An 18,245-nucleotide genomic window follows, 5' to 3' on the forward strand; every position below is an offset into this window, starting at 1 on the left:
CATATGGAATAAGAAAGAAATTAGTCGGAACACTAAATTAGCTGTATACAAGACTGTGTTCAAACCAATTTTAACTTATGGATCTGAGAGCTGGGTCAGAAGTAAAACACTTGACCAAAGACTAGAGACCGCAGATATGAGAGTCCTGAGAAAGATTAGAGGCGTGAACAGATGGCATCAATGGCAATATCATATTAAAAACGAGGATATTAGGAAAGAACTTGACATTGTCAGCATCCAGGAATGCGTTAGCAGAGCTAATCTCAGATGGTATGGTCACTTAAATAGAATGGGAGAGGAAAGATTAGCAAAACAGGTGTTCTCTGCCAGGTTGGCAGGAAAACGACCCAGAGGAAGACCAAGATATAGGTGGATTGATACGGTACAAAGTGCCTTAAACGATAGAAATATAAGATCTGATAATGTTGGAGTCTTGACAAGTAACAGACTGATTTGGAGGAAAATTGTAGATAGGACGTTAGTAATGATGTAATTTTTTCATGTAGTACTGTCATATCCTGTACACCCCTTGAGGGTACATGGCAGGAATTTGATGATGATGATGATGAATTGTTAAGTTATGAGCGGGAGAAATCTTCTTTTCAGAACATCAATATTGCCACCAGCTTTGATTGTTCCTTCCAGAAACATAGTCTACGAATCCCTTTATTCGAAATAAATCCTGAAATCATCTGGGAAGCAGAAAATCTGAGTGCGTACTTCAACAGGTGTACGTTTTAAGTATGAATTCTATTTCAGCCGGATAGGTAGAACTTTGACTGATCCAATAATAATAATTACAGTATTTCATTTATGTGAATTCCACTCAGCATGTTTCTTTGCCCATTTTAAAAAATGGAGCATGTTTTTAGTCAAAATGGTTGTCCACGGGAACAATAGACTTTCGGCTTGATGTCCATAAATTTCCACTTTCAGTCCATTTGATGGAGCATGACGATTTTGTAGAAATAATCACTTCAAGCAGAGGCCCTCCTTTTCTAGATTGCCTCTTTCTTTCACTTTTGCGTTTCCTTTTCAATATTCGCAATAAACCTGTCATAACAAGCTCAACAAACCTTTGTCGGTCTGGTTGACCGAGTTGATAGCGTATTCATTCAGGTTAGTGGGTTCGAATCCCACTACAATATGAATGATTGAATGTCATTATTTGAGAGCTGAATTTTATTTCCTGGTATGAGACCACCATCATCCAGTTTACTAGAGGCCTGAAGTGGCTCGAAAAGCTCCATGTTTTGTCTCTAAATCATGGACTCGAAGCACACCTAGAAGGCTTCTTAGTTTTTTCTGATAGAAAGACAAAAATATTGTTTCTCCTTCCTTCTGCTTTAACGCATGGCAAGTTTCACTAATGAAACTTGCCATGCGTTAGTGAAACTTGCCATGGCAAGTTTCACTAATGAATCTTATTGTTCTTATTCTTCGTGTCAGAGAAGTTCTATCGGATTGAAGTCAAAGTTTATATGTTGGATGGAAGGATTTAATAGCAAATTGAGAATCCCAGGCTTTTCAATATGCATCGGCTCTTGTTAGCCAGTACAGGTAACCCTCGTATAACGCGGATGTTAGGTTCCATAAAAATGCCGCGTTATATAAATCGCGTTATGCGAGACTCAGATCACATACAAAAAGTAGGGTTAGGTTCCGAAATCGATTTTTTTTTTTTAATTATATAAACAAGAATGACGTATCCAACAAAAAAAATATTTTTATTTAATTCAGGTAATTCATTTAGGTTAAGAAAACATGAAAACTATGAAACAAAATACATAGTATAAACTTATAAAAATACAAATCGTACTTAAACTTCATTGCACATAATGCATAAATGTTTTAGGCAAAATAAAATAAAGGGCATATTTTAATCATCATCATCACTCTCTTCAAAACGAACATTTCGTAGATGTTCTTTATTTACGAGTGGCCGGACGTCTTCATCACTTGAAATCTCTTTGACATGATTTGTATAATTCTCATTGCATACTTCGGCTGGTTTAGTTATCAAGAAGTCAGTAATAAGACCTTGCTTACTGCAATGCTGCCATTTTTTATTAAGTTCATAATGTACAGCTAAATAAATACCCAATTGTCTCGTGAATTTTCCGGAGCGCTTCATTAAGGGATCATTATCCGTAAAATAACTTCCTAACTTTCTTGCCAAGTCGAGTCCAATTCTTCTGCTAATTTCTTTAAACTGAATTCTTTAACGGATTCATCACAATCAGAATCCTCGGCAGAACTTTGCTCATTTCGACGTCATCTATTAATTCTACCAGTTCCTCCTCATTTAAATCTATTTCCCAATCAATTAATTCACTAATTTCGTTTTCAACCATATCGCAAAAGCCCTCTAAGTGGCCATTACTATAAAAATAAAATTTTTACATAAAAAAAAAAGCATTACATATTGTATGTAACTCACCAGAAAATAAAGCGCTCAGCTTGAGATGAACCCACTTGTGATTTTTAATGCGCTTTCCTGGCAGAAAACGAAGACAATTTTCAACAATAAACACTTTATACGGTAAACAATTGACGTACATGCGTGCTAAAGGGTGTTTCCCCTAATATAAATTCGCTACTTATAACTAACTGCGCAATACGGGCAGACACAAATTTAACAAAAAATAAAATTTGATTTTTAATTCGTGCGGTGAAAAATATATGAAAAGATAAAGGGTTGCTACAGTTTGTAGACCGTGTTAGATCGAAACCGCGTTGTATAAGTACTGCGTTATACGAGGGTTACCTGTATTTTAGGCCTACATGGTCGTATCTTGGTGTCCTCGCTTGTGGACGTCCCGTTTCTTCAGTATATTGCCAATGTGGAATTGTGAATGCTTAATTGTTTCGCAATAGCATGTACAGACATTTCCCCACGAAGAGCATCAGCAATCATTCTCGCTTTGAAATGGCATTAATTTCCTCTCGTGTACTGTACTCATGAATTCCGATCGAACTGTTTCCTCCTTTTATAGGCTACAAAAGATAAATATTGCATACTAACAGAATTTTCCTGCATCTGGAGGCGTTCTCCTCAATTTTAGTAGGATAAGTTATATGTTGAAAGCAAGAGAATAACTGTGCATTAATCCGAATAAACAACGGGTCGAGTCTTTAAGTAAGATGGTCGAACACGAATCTGCATACGTCGAGGACTGCAGAAGCTTGTTCAGTTGAGTCACTTCACTTTACTTATCGTAGATTTCATGGCAGCGTGATATGAAATTGCCTTAGCCAACAAACAAACGGAACTGTTTTATCATATCCATGTAGAGATATTAAATAATTTGTAAATGGCATAATAATAATAAAAGTACGAATTATAGTACTTTTATTGTATTTATTTCGAAAGTTCAAACCGAATGATATCAACTTTAGAAGAAAATTAGTTTACAGTGAGTTTTTATGTGTCTCTCATCCACGAAAGGTGTAATCCTGAAACCCTCAAGCTTTCATTAAGAAGAAAAGAAAGAGGGTCTGATACCGGACAATGAAATTAATGTACCACTTGAAGACATTCGCAGACATCCATGCCCACAGCCATATGCGAACCCGCAACCCACACACACAGGCTGGACAGTGGAACCGCTAACCTCTCGGTCAACCAAGTGGGAGCTGAATTTTATCGGCAATTGTGCGACTACCACTATGCTTATTGCAGTTCCGAAGTGGCTTGTACATGCTTGGCTAGAGAAGGAATCGAGACTTATGTAAAATAAATAAATAAATTTGTGTCACCTCTGTCAAGATAGTTACCATAGCATTGAAAGACTATCCATCGAAGTTCAATAACACTTTATTTGATTTTACATTTTTTTGTAATTTGAAAATCATATTTTATTATTTTATTTTCTGAAAAATAAATCGTTTTATAATACTAAACAACAATTAAAATTATAATTACCGTTCAAAATATTGTTTATACACTAGGAACTAATAAGAAAAATCCTTTGTTTTGCACTTGGAAGCATATCTCTTTTCTCCATAAATTTGACATCTTGTCGCTTTTTCTCCCCCCCCCCCCAATCCTGCCGGCGAAAATTTTTGGCGGACGTCCTTGCCAATTTCAGGTCTTCTTTGTGCTTCTTTAGAAGGATGAACAAAGATCAAGTACCGTTACGGTAAAATAATAGCAATTTTGAAGAGCTAACCGAGAAATCAGTATATACAAGACTGGAGTTGTTTCCTTGACCCACATTTCAGTCCCAGAGGTGACTGTAATTAGCAGGTTCTAAGATGTCGGTTTATTATAAACACTGACACAGACATCGCGGTATACCTTCCTTCATTGTCACCGCCACCAGCAATAAAGAACCAACATGTAGATGAGTTTGGTCATTAGCTCATCTAATGGGAGGCAACACACACACACACACACACACACACACACACACACACACACACACACACACACACACACACACACACACACAGTCATACACGCTTTGTTATGATAACAAAGCGAGATTCTCGAAGTGAAATGAGATCATTCATGTTTACAAAACCGCCCAAAATTTTCTATCCCAGATGTTTACGCATACTTGATGTCCTTCTAACCATCATTTCAGTAAGAACAACAATTTTGATTGGAAAAACCTAGGTTCGAATCCTTTGTGGAACGTGAGTAACCTTCATAAAAGCTTCGAGTCATTCAGTTTCATGCGAAAGTGAAAGAGTTTGATCTCCGAACTCTCAAGTTTTTCATGCAGAGCATAAACTTGCCAGAGAATGGATCGATAGATAACAACTTAAGGAGATAGGTTTCAACCCCCCCCCCTTTATATGCATTAGAGCAGTGTTTCTCAATCTTTCTAAGCTCAAGGACCAGTAAAATGCCTAAAACAATTTAAAAAATATGTAATTTAAAAAAAAAAAAACTATGTGGAGATTATTACCAACATTTGGGAAAAACTGTGTCATTTATAACGTAATAAATGTAAAAGCATGTTTTGAATACTCTACATATGGCAACATAATTAATTAAATCAGAAGTAAACGATTAAAAGTGTATCATCATTGAACAAAGTTTTATTTTTTATTAAACAAGTAACTAATATGATCTAATTATGTTACTGCTTAATTTTAATGAGATGGTCAAGCTTCTCGACCTTGCAGAGTTGCTGGATATCTGGCTCAATATTGGTCAACTTCAGTCGAAGATTGGCACACACACACACACACTAAGACGAATTCCGTATTTTGTTTTTATTTGAAGGAGCGATGAAAATCGTTTCTCGCAAAGATAGGTTGTAGAGAACTGCATGAAGCTTTTCAATGCTTCTTCAGATAATTCGGTAAATTCACTTCTGACTGAAGGCGAGATCAAATATCGAGTCAAACCAAGATCACGGAATTGCATTTTAAGCCCACTGTCACTTGAAAGCTCAATTAGCTGCTCTTTCTTCGATAACGAAAGGTCGTTCTCGTGAGTGTAAGACTGAAATAGATCGCCAACCCACAGAATTTCTTATAAAAGTTATTCGGAAAATATGTTTCAAAATTCTGTTCCAGAGTTTTGAGGTGGTGACGAACCCTTTCCAGAAACTCAGAAATATCATTTTCCACTAAAAAGGATTCCAATCTTGGAAAAGGTGCAAATTGTCTATCTTTTACATAACTAATCCATAACACCAGTTTTTTCTCGAATGTTTTTTTTTGTCGTAGACATAAAGAACAGTTGAAGAATTTTCCTGAAGGGAAAAATTTAGATTATTTAATTTCTAAAAAATGTCTGAAGGATAGGATAGTATTGATAATCATGCTTCGCCAACAAGGAGTGATGCAAAACCAGAATTACGTTCATTTACAAATAATAAAACTTTGTGTCTTAATTGAAACGACCTTGTTAGTACTTTGCCCATGGAAAGCCAGAGAATTTCAGAATGAAGCATCTTTTAGTAACTGGTTGCCAAACATACTCGTAGTTTTTACCACATGTTTTATAGCTGGAGGTAGGAAAATTTCCCCGATGAAATGAGGTTTTCTTGTTTTCTCAATGCGCAAACTTAAGAGATACGATGCTTCCAATGCCTTGCTATTAATGGAAACCATGGCCGAAACTATATCTTTCCCATGATTTAGTGTCCTTAAGTGTAGCTGAAAAAATTCAATTGGCTTATTTTTCATATCGCAATGTTTAGTTTCTAAATGTCGTCGGTGTTTCGCAGGTTTCATGCACTCGTTCGACAACACTTCATAACAAAAACACACTGAGGTTTCTGTTCACTTTCATCTCCACCCCGAGTAAACCCGATTTCCAAATATGAACTATTATATTTCCTGCTGTATTTTTTCATTGAACTGCTTGTTTCTTCTACTTTAGTAGTATCAGATTTACTCGCTGTTACAACAGGGTATCACAATTAGGGTTAGCATCACCTGCTTCATTCGCTTTTCTTTTCAAAGTCCTAATTCTAAGCCACTTTTCCATTATTAAAAAACCGTTTCCGAAAAATATAAAATATATAACTACTGGGGTTAACTCAGGACACACTTTGTCCAAGTATCATTTAGCACTTCTGAAATTATACCGAGCCTTGGTTGAAGGAGGAAAACCTTTAATAATAAAAATCAATAAACAACAAGCAATTGGTTGAAATGTGGATAACACACATTTACTTCAAATCTGACAAAAGCAGCAAGGGAAGGCGGAAGCAATAAAACCATAATATTGTTCACTTCACCCCTCTTTTATTACTCGTCATTCTGCCGCTATTTGTTTGATTTTTTTAAGTATCCATTTTATTTCAATAATTTTTACTTACTTATTCAATTCCAATTTCTTTTGTTTGGATAATTAAAAAATATATATATTCATTTACTTAATTTAAGTCTGCCTGCGGACCACCTGTCCCATCATTGCGGACCACAGGTTGAGAAACACTGCATTAGAGCATTAATAAGGTTAGTACAAAGTCAAGTTAGCACAGACTTCTATCGTATTCAACCACATCAAGGAAGATGACGTGAATTTACTGGAACAAATTGAAATGTATTGGTCACCTTGGAATTCTTCGTGTGTATAAACAGCTGAGCGACAATTTATTTTCTATTCATTATATTCGCTAAGTGAACATTTTGGAATATGCAAATATAAACCACAAACATCTTTACCCATTCAATGACGCTTTCAAACATTTACGTTTTTCGCATACTTCCCAATACTTAGGCGAACCTAAAAACTGTTAGTTGTTGAATAGCGAATCTCACTGGAGTATCAGGTGTGTGTGTGGGGGGGAGGCGGCTTTAGTCTTCTGAGAGACAAAAATTTTCTTTCGAACGCTGCAGTAAATACCTTCGAGAGAAATTTTTGGATGCGTTACTGTGGATCCACTCGCAAAACAAAAATCTTACATTAATGTTCTGGATAGGCTAAGAGATAATCCAAGAAACACTACTCTAAAAACCAAACAGGATGGCTTTTGAAGCCTCTTCGGGCCTTGTAAGAAACTGCCATAAAATATCACCTTCAGAGCACACCTAGTATCAGGTTTTTTTCTTTCCTTACCCCGTATACCAAGTTTATGAGCCAATGCTCATGAACTTGGTATAGGGGAAACAACAGGCTAAATTAATGAGAGTTTTATAGAATGGTGTTACGAGCTTTTCCTCTCAAACACGTAAACTATCAAAAAAAATCCCTAGGTATCAAACCGTAGTGATGCTGAAACCAGGAATTAAGAATAAATAAGATGATAAAAAAATCAATACAAAGCGTGTGTTTGTTGGGTGGGTGTGTGTGTGTAGGGGGGGGGGAGAAAACCTTCCGTGCCAGCTACTGCACAGAGTAGTAGTAGTAGCTGGCGCATGTGTTTCAGATTGATTTGCCTTATTTGTAGTTGATAAAAAACTCGAGTTTAAGCTTATACTTTGAGAACAACTAATTTAGCCTTATTTGAAAAAAAAAAAAAAAAAAGGCTTAACAATTCTACCGTCAAAAATGGTACTCTCATCCGAGGTCGTCCAAAAGAGGAACTGCTACCTGGTATGTGAGACAACTAGAACGAATGTCAAGAATATATGGTGAGTTCCCATTTGTTTCTTAATTTTTTTTTTTTTTTTTTTTTTTGTGAATGTATGCCCTAATTTTATTTTAACATATAATTAGCTGAAACAGTGTGTATACAATGAAAAAGAAAAGTCTTTTGAGATTAGTCTCAATGTATAAAAACATTCATCATATGTATCATTTAGTTGTTCTCGATTACCACTGTTTCTTTTATTCGTATAATTCAGTGATTCATAAAGAACTCTGTTGTACCAGAAAAAAAAATAATTACTTAACATATCAAAGCCAAAATCTTAGTAACTGATATAATTTACTATGCGAGTCTTTATTGATGACGATAGCGCCCTCTACAATGGTGAATTCAGATAATGTCTGCGTTTTTTGTAAATGCATAAATAGACCAATCAGAGTGACGATATTCTGGCAGGAAATATGCAAGAAATATGCGGCGCTGAAGCAGGGAGGGGATTTCCCAGAACGGCCTTGTATAGGCATAAGAAAAGAAAACAACTAAAATATCCACAGCCGAACATTACAACTAAAACCGAAGGGAATAACAATTACAACAAGGATCTACAAAGCAGCCTGAAGTGTGACAAGCTAATCACTTACAATATGACAAGGATGGGTGTATGTACATCCTACGCGGTGACATTGGACATCATACTTTAATGTATACGCATTTTAGTTGTTAGGTAGAAATAGGAATTTATCAGATTGTGACTTCTGTCACGACATCTCCGTTTCAAATTCTTCCACTTGATATGCGAAATACGTACTACCGAAGTGTGGAAGGTCGTTCGCTGTCGTATCTGGGTGTCATTTCTCCGACAATGCACGTCAGCCATGTGATTAACGCTCGTTATCTAACTAATTCAAACTCCGATCATTAACGATAACGTTCTGAGAGGGGTACAACGATAACTTCGGTCTGTAATTTGAAAGAAATTAGGAACTCATTTTGGGCATGACATTATGCAGGGCCGGAGGGGAAAGTTGCGATCTGAATAGCAGGGCAAAGAAACGAATATAGTAATTAATGATTATGGAGCCCACCCACCTGGGACATTCTTTGTTACAACAGATCTAAGGATTACAGGTGTGTGTGTGTGTGTGTGTGTGTGTGTGTGTGTGTGTGTGTGTGTGTGTGTGTGTGTGTGTGTGTGTGTGTGTGTGTGTGTGTGTTGCTTCTTACCTCTTTCGCAATGTGGGCTATCTCTGCGCGGGTGATTAATTGTACTTCAGGGAAGGCACGCGCACACAGCAAAACTGTCACTGCAGAAGAAACAGCATATTGCAAGCACTACTCTATCTCAGAATTCAACAACTTGAAGAACAGCTCAAGTATCTACCAGAAGAAAGACCTGAATATCATTCAGCACTCCAAACCATGCAAATACACTGAGACTTATTTGCAAAAGATGTCCCCCACAAAACTAAATCTCTGCTATTAGACTTCAAGATGGCAGCATCACAGAAGATCCAAGTAAAATCACTTCTTAAATCCTACAACACTACAAGAATGCATACAGCCCATCACGCCATTCACCAAATACTGAAAGAAACAAAAAGAATCTGCAATAGATCGGAACCACTTAGAAAAACCCAATCACTCTACATGAACTGAAAACTGCAGGCACAACCTTGCCAAAGAACAAATCTCCCGGCCTTGATGGTCTCACAACAGAGTTTTTCCACGTCTTCTGGAATCAACTCGGACCACTTTTTAAAACACTGCAAGAAGTCCACCTCAGTGGGCTGCCACCATCCGTCACGACCTCAGTAGCACGGCTGATACCAAAGAAGGGAGACCACACTGACATCCGAAACTGGCGTCCTATCTCTCACTAATCTACACCGATTGCAAAATCATTTCCAAAGTTATAGCAAACCGAATAAAGCCAACACTAAGTGACGTTATTGGCCAACATCAAACCTATTCTGTTCAGGAAGATCAATACATAATAAAATCCATTTAATAAGAGATCTTATCCACATTGCAAACAGCCAAAATGAAAACCTGGCACTCGCCAGTCTTGATCAAGAGAAGGCTTTCGACAGAGTGGAGCACGAGTTCCTTTATGAAGTCCTAAAGGCATTCGGCTATGGTCCTCTCATTATTGAAACAGTATTGCTATACAAAGATACACTCTTCTGTTTAAAAATCAACAACAGGCTCACTCGTACTTTGTCATACTCTCGAGGGATCAAGCAAGGATGTCTTCTCTCTGGACAATTATACACACTGGCCATTGAACACTTCTCAAAAAGAGTACACGACACCATCATCTCCAAACGAACCAGCATAATAGACTCACATCTAAAAATAACCCTCTCAGCATATGCCGATGACGTCACTGTAATAGTCCAAAATGAAGAAGAAATGACAGTAACCGAGGAAGCACACAGACTATATGCACAAGCCTCGGGGCCAAATTAAACTTTGCAAACACCACTGGCTTGTGGGCAGCAGATGGAAGGATTCTCCGATCGAATGTACCTGGCCAAATGAAGGACAAACATATTTAGTTGTACACCTCGGCAACACCAAAATATATAATAACCTGAACTTGACACAGCTGCACAACCGTTTTAAAAACAGGAAAATGGAACAGTATTCGTTCAATGTCTTCACTTACAGGAAGAGTACTAATAGTCAACCAGATGGCTGCGAGTGTGCTATGGCATACCTTCAAAGTACCCCCCCCCCTCCCCCGACGACTTTCTCCATCACATTCAAAAAGCAATCACACGGTTCCTCTGGAATAATACTAATTGGACAACATACTCTGCACTCTGCAAACCATTCAGTAAGGGAGGTCAAGGCCTGATTTCCCTTGAAACAGGATAAATCCTTCAGGATAATTTTTATCCTCAAGACACTTCAGTCCCATCACACTTACGTAACCACCTTCGATTACATCATGAAATCATCCACCAGAGGACTCACACTTTCTACAATCCTCCGAATGGCCAGATCTGCACCATCACCCCCTAAACTATCTTATTTTTACAGAGATGCCATACAAGGATGGAAAAACACAGAACTTCATCACACACTGACAGGATCAACAGAGTCAGCTGTACTTACAGAACCTCTATTTTCGAACAGAAATATAACAAGTCTCGCAACTGGCCAATCCTTGCTTCTTCCTACATGGAACTGGGCAGGAATAAGAATCATAAGGGACCTCCTCACCCAGACCCTAAAGTGGAAAACATTCATATGCCTACCACTGAAAAATCCAAAAACTGAAAAGCAATATCAACAATATCAACAGATACAAACTGCTATTATAAAAGCCTATCAAGATATCGCTAGACCTCAGGGAATCCGTATTCTTTCTAGGAACTTCGCGGAGCCGATCTTTCATCTTGTATCATCTGAAGCTTCACTTTCAATTCTTCCCTTCAACTATAAGAAAATGTACCACTTCATGTCAGTGCCTTCAACTTTGCCCTTCGTATATTGATCCTTAATCCTCTCATCGACAAGACTGCACATACCACCCAGTTTTCAGTGGGATCTTCCGTATAAATCGAAGTGTGCCAAACAGTGGCGGCCCGTACATGAGCACTGCGACACTGCAGTACCCCCCGAGGAAAAAATGCAAAAAGTAAAATTTTGTTTGTGTTTATAAATAATAACAATGCTTACAACATTATATAAATGCAACACAACATGTTAAAGGTTATTACAGCTTATGTTTCGATATTGATTGAATAGTTAATAAATGGACTTGTTCGATTAACGCTTTCGATTACGAAACAAATGCACTGCGATCTAATAACGCGGATATTCGTTTGCTTTTGTCATTGCACGTTACGTCATTCCAACTGTAACTGCTCAAAGGGCAGTGTATTTTTAGTAAGCTTACGCGCCTTGTTTCTGTGAGATATGAAACGTTTATTATTGGTTCTTGCATGGTGAACTATTTTTTTGACAATCTTATTTTATTTTGTTAAAATAACATATAATTATTTATTTATTATAGATACAAGGCTGAATTATGACGAGTGTCACTGTTGAAAATATAAAAAGAATAATATTTTTGCAATTATCGTTACACAAAACAAATGCACTGCGATCTAACGCCGATATTCGTTTGCTGTCGTTGCACGTTACGTCATTAGATACAGTGCCCAAGCGGCAGTGTATCTTATGCCTACGTTCGTTATTTCTGTGAGATATGAAACGTTTATTATTGGCGCGTGTTCGTGGTGAACTATTTTTTTTGTAAATCTTATTTTATTTTGTTAAAATAACATAACTGTTTATTTATTATAGATACAGGGCTGAATTATGACGAGTGTCACTGTTGAAAATATGAAAAGAATAATATTTTTTCAATTATCGTTACAAGAAACAAATGCACTTGTCATTGCTATTGATACGAAACTTTTATTATTGGTGTTTGTTCGTGGTGAGAATGAAATATTTTTCATCGGCCGCCACTGGTGCCAAACCAGATTTCGACATACAGTGGAGATTATGGCATAACATCTTGTCAACCCCCTTCTAAGCTCTACAAATTTCGAATTAGAGAAACGGATCTGTATCTATTCTGCGAAGTTTCAGGTACCTTGGAACACACATCTAACCTGTCCTGCTAACAAAGCGATGATCACCTATGCTCTGAATACTGCAACCTGTAACTACGCACACAGCCAAGAAGACTGCTGGAATTTAGTCCATACAGAAGAGAACAAACACAGAATATGCAATTTCCTCTTCATCTGCGCCAAGGCCGTCATTTACAGTTTCTACCTTAAGCACACAAGAAATAACCAGCACCCATCCATCATTGAATCGGAACAAACCTGTGTAGCCTACGGCGGAAACTACAAAGTAGACTTTCACTGGAACTTGATTATTACAAAGAAACAAGAACTGTCGCAAAATTCACAGAGGAATGGAATCCAACTGGTACCTTGTTCTGGATTGCCGACGACGAAACACTTCATCTGAAAAATAACTAAAAGTGATATTGAACTCTAATATTGACTATTACTAAAAAGACAAATCCTGTCTACCATTGATGTATTCTTTGTCTCCTTTCAATTGTATATCTAACAAGAAAATCCTTTTTTTTTTCCTGTAATATATATTCTTATAATATGTAAATAATCCTTTTTGTTGCCTATCTTCCCATGTATATTTTATCAAGTTGAATAAAAAAAAATATTTTTTTCTTATGTATGTAGAAAGATAAAAATCAGCTGGACTCTTTTACTCAGCTCTAGTCTCTTGGTTATCAAGATGAAGTAGATATAGTGAAGAAGATTCAAAGAAGAATGTTAAAGATGACATCAGGATTATGATTCGAATATAGATCGAGAATGTGTGAACTGCTGGCGCTGAAAGATAGAAAAAATGAGTAACAGGATAGAGATCGAAAATCTTCTGAATGGAAATATAGCATATACCGACTAATCGAGTTTTTCATTTAACAGAAGTTTTGGAGAAGACGAGAGAGCACCTTTGAAAATAGTGAATTGAAAGCAGTCAAGACGGAATGAGATGTACATTTTTCCTCTCATAGAATGTTGCTTGATTGGAATGGCTTACCTGTTGATGGGTGAGGCAAGCAGTGAGAATGAATTCAAGAAAGGTATGACAAACCCGAGTGAGGGCTAACGAGATGGTGGTAAACAAATTCATCTCATGGTCCCTAACCCCTCAGAGATAAGAAACTGAATCGAATTCGAATCGATAAACCCATAAAATACACATTTTTCTTGGACTTAAATTGAAAAAACTAACTAGTATTTTTTGAAAAATCTAAATAGAAATATCGAACAGAATCGAAAAAAAAATAAAAAACTCGAATCCGAATTTAAATCGATAACAATATCAGTTTAAATCAAAATTGAGAAATAAACTTACAATACGAGAAAACTCTATTATTCATCCCATTCCAGATAAGATTAGTCCCTGCTAGTGGACTCTAACCACTTTTCCAGGATTATATTCAGGACTCATCCCCACCAAAGTATAAAATATGTTTAGATTTTAATAAACATATTTTGTAACACAGCTATTTTATTTCAAATGCAGAATTAATCATAATGGATATATCAAGAAATAACTTAAAAAATATAGAAATCTGAAAAAGTGGAAGCAAAACAGAAACTCAAATTGAAATCGATGTGTTGTTATTTTTTGTTTTCCATCGCTGCTAAAACTACGAGATTATTGTTGGAAATACTGCGAGTTCTGAAGTCGATTTTCTTGAGTATACGGAATGAAAAACCTACTTGCTCGTGTGGGAAATCTACTAACTCGGAAACGGGTCGAAAAAAAGTTTCTCTAGTCAGCGACTAGAATTGAACTTAAAACGATCTTTCGTTGGGTAGCCCAGCAATCTTGATACTAACGCCCTTTCAACATGGCTACACAAGCCCTCAAACTCTGTTCTGGTTTTATGAAATTTAATACAATTTGGAATTAAGATGCGCAAAACTAATGAGAAGATTATGAACAATCATAAAATTCTTTCGTAAGAGCACTTTCATTATCTCAACAGCTACAATAATTTAGAGCTGGATCGTTTTTTGAATGTATCTCTAATGCTGACTTATTTTTCATTACAATGGGCGGTTTGAAGCACCTCAACAAACATTACGCCTGATTCTAATAACGATTAAATTTCGTCAAGCCAAAAAGGAAATTCTCATTATCACTTCGAATCTTTTTGTTAATAAATATGGCCCAATTATCACGCCAAGAAAAATGGAATTATAATGAAAAACAACAAAAGACTTCGTTGAATCTTCATTTCGTTTAAATAACGGAAATTTCTTTTTCATTCTACAAGTATCGTCTTTGGTTGAATTCGCCATTATTTGCAAACCATTTCCCCGATAATTTTTCTCAAATCATGTTGCAATAGCATCTGCAATGTGATCTGGCTTGTTGAACTAGACATGGATCTGTTTCATAAAACTGTCACAATATAGGTAGCGCTGCATTCTCCAGAAGAGTTGCATGTCGGTCGATGTTAGTTCTTTCAGTCTCATACGGAATCGTACGTATCCCGAAAACTTTGGGTTTTAACCTGCAAAAGAGAGAAACCGGTCAAAATGATATGCAGTTACATATAAATCCCCAAACTTCGTAACATTGGAAATACTTCAGAAAACAGATGTCTAGAACAACCCCAATAAAACTATACAAAACACTAGCCAGACCAATTCTGACATATGGCAGTGAAACATGGACTTGGGAGAACGAGATGAAACATGAAAACGAGATAAAAGACAAGTAGAAGCTGCAGAAATGAAGTTCCTAAGCCCGCTCGCAGGCTATAAAAGAATAAACAAGATAAAAAAATGAAGAAATAAGAAAATAATTATCCATAATTAACATAACAGAAGACACCACAAACTAAAGAAAGAACTGGAAAAACCATGTAGAAAGAATGAATGAGGACAGATGGCCAAATATTGCCTGGAAATATAAACTAAAGGGACACCGATCAAGAGGAAGACCCAGAAGGAGATGGGCAGAAGACATTTTAAACCCTTGAAAACGTCACAGGCAAACAATTGCCTAATACGGGAAGCCAAGAGAGACATTTAATGAGGTTTACGACTTATCACAGGATGCAGACAATATCTATGCAAAAGGCTAAGTTTATATCCTCTTGTTACATCAGAACACTGAATTTTAATTATTGCAGCTGGTTCAGCCCTGTTATATTAGCAGAGTGTGTAACGCAGTGCAAAAATCTTCAAGCCTTGTATATTTTACATTGTTCCAATACTTGGAGAGTACTTTCCAATATTAGAATGCATTTACCATCTCTCGAGAACATTTCATTTAAACTTGGAAGAACTGAAAAAGCGATAAACAACTTTAAAGAGGTATTTGCAACCAAATTTATAAATATATTTAAATTGTATTTTGAAATAAGTAAAAGAGTGTCTGATTTTGCGATCCTTCGGAGCTTTCTTGCGAAGTGTAATCGGGCGAATAGTTTACATTTGTATGTTGTGGAGCGTAATTTCTCTATCGTGATATTCATGGTTCTGATTTTAATCCAGTTCTAGACATCTTGACTCTAATGGATAGTTTGATGGTTACATCAAAAAGGATACCTTCCATAAATCCCTTGATCGGTGTAAATGGCAAAGATATCTTATGGAAAATTATGGACACAGTATTGAATACCAGAGAAGAACAATGGAACTCGAAGAAATTTGGTTAGTATATGAATGAAGTTGATCCTAACAGATCATTTTCTAAATTAGAAGTATCGGATACTTTTTATAAGTTACACATCTATCACTTTATAATGATAATACGAGGGTGTGCTGAAAAGTGATAATCACCATGAAGGAATTGAGGTAGAACCATGTAATTTACACATTTTTCTACATATTCCCCACGGAGTATTATATACTTGTTACAACGCTGCTGTGTCATTTGCGATCCGCTGAGAAAAAAGTCTTTCCGTTGTTCCACAAACCAGTCCTCAGTTGCAGCTATGACTTCATCTTCTGTGGTAAATTATGTCGCTTTTAAGTGTTTCTTTAAATTTGAGAATAGAAAATAGTCAGATGGGGGCAGGTTTGGTGAATAGGGTGGGTGAAGCAGACATTGAAAGCCCAAGTTGTGTATTATCTGTTGGGTTTCATGAGCAATGTGAGCAGGTGCGTTATCTTGCAAAAGCAACACGCCTCTGCTCAGTTTCCCCATGGTGTTTTTCTTTCAATACTTCCTTCATTTCCTTCAGAGCTGTTGAATAAACTGCTGCTGTGACAGTTTCACCTTTTTTTGAGACACTTGGTAAAGATTACACCATCCATATCCCAAAAGACAATGGCAAGAACCTTCTCTGATGACTTTTAGTTTCGGAACTTCTTTGGCCGTGGAGAACTTGTGTCTTCACTCCAATGATTTTTATTTGGTCTCTGGGTCACAGTCACAATACGAGAGAAAATATGTGCACCTGATTTCTCAAAAATGACCCCAAAATCCCTTGAGATGACAGCACATGTTCTCTCTTTTGGTCGACATTCAAACATTTGGGAAATACTTCGCTGAGAGCTTCTGTATGGCTAGATTTGGTGGATAATTACCGCAACTTAGTCTGTGATGTTCCCAGAGTCTTTGTGATGTTTTTGGCTGGTATTCGTCTATCGTCAAGCATCATGGCATGCACTGCATCGATGTTTTCAGGTGTGATCGCTGTGGAAGGTCTTGACTTGAGGAGAGCGTCCCCCTCCTCAAGTCAAGTTTCAAACTGGGCATCTCAGGATGCCCAGTTTGAAACTTGGCCATCCATCTGGCAACTGTTGGATATGCTGGGGCACAGTCCCCTAAAGTCTCCGACAGTTGTGGACTTTTCTTGCAGCACGAAAAACTTGACGGCCCGCACCTCTATGTCTTCGAATTTCTTCAAAACCTCTGATTGTCATCTTATATCCTAAAAGAAAAAGAACAAATTATTACAATTTGATGAAGCATGGGTTAGAGGGTTTTGAAATATGTTTTTTCTTGTGGCTATATCAGCTGCTTTAATATCATTTTTGTTCTAGGTGTTTATCCTCGCCTTCTGATGTACACCACAGCAGAACAGCCATATTTATTTTAAACTTTATATGCATCTTATTAACTAAAAACAAGAGCTCATTAATAATAATAAATTTATACAAATACTTGTCTTTTAATAATATATTAAGTAATCTATTATTTCAAGGAGAGAATTAAAAAATTGACACTATGTAATTATTCTCTGATATTAAAAATAATAATAATAAAATAAATACACATTTTTCATTTATGACAGCCATTCCTTGCTGTTGGATGCTGAATTCATCATGTACAAAACGTTTTGGACACATTTCATTCTGCAATTAACTCTTCAGTTATTTTCTCACTTGTTTTTAATTTCTTAACTCTGGAAGGGGAAAAGAAACTAGCAATCCTTTTTTTTTTTTTTTTTTTTTGTATTACTTCTTAGATGAACAGAAGATCTGCACAAGTCAGATAAAACCGATTAAAATGATTCACTTAACACGTTTGCAAAAGGGAACAGACAAATCGACTCGTTGCACTTGACTTTCAGGCAGACAAATCAGAATTTGTCCAATACGTATCCGGTACATACATACAGCATTGGCAGTTTAGTACTAGAATGAAAATGACCCCATAGATTGAAGCACATCTTCCCCTACAAGCAAGCACCACACTGCACAGATATAAGGAGAG

This window comes from Typopeltis vanoorti, chromosome 2, assembly GCF_054136105.1.
Source record: "Typopeltis vanoorti isolate ZY-2024b chromosome 2, IOZ_Tvanoo_1.0, whole genome shotgun sequence".
NCBI classification, from domain to species: domain Eukaryota; kingdom Metazoa; phylum Arthropoda; class Arachnida; order Uropygi; family Thelyphonidae; genus Typopeltis; species Typopeltis vanoorti.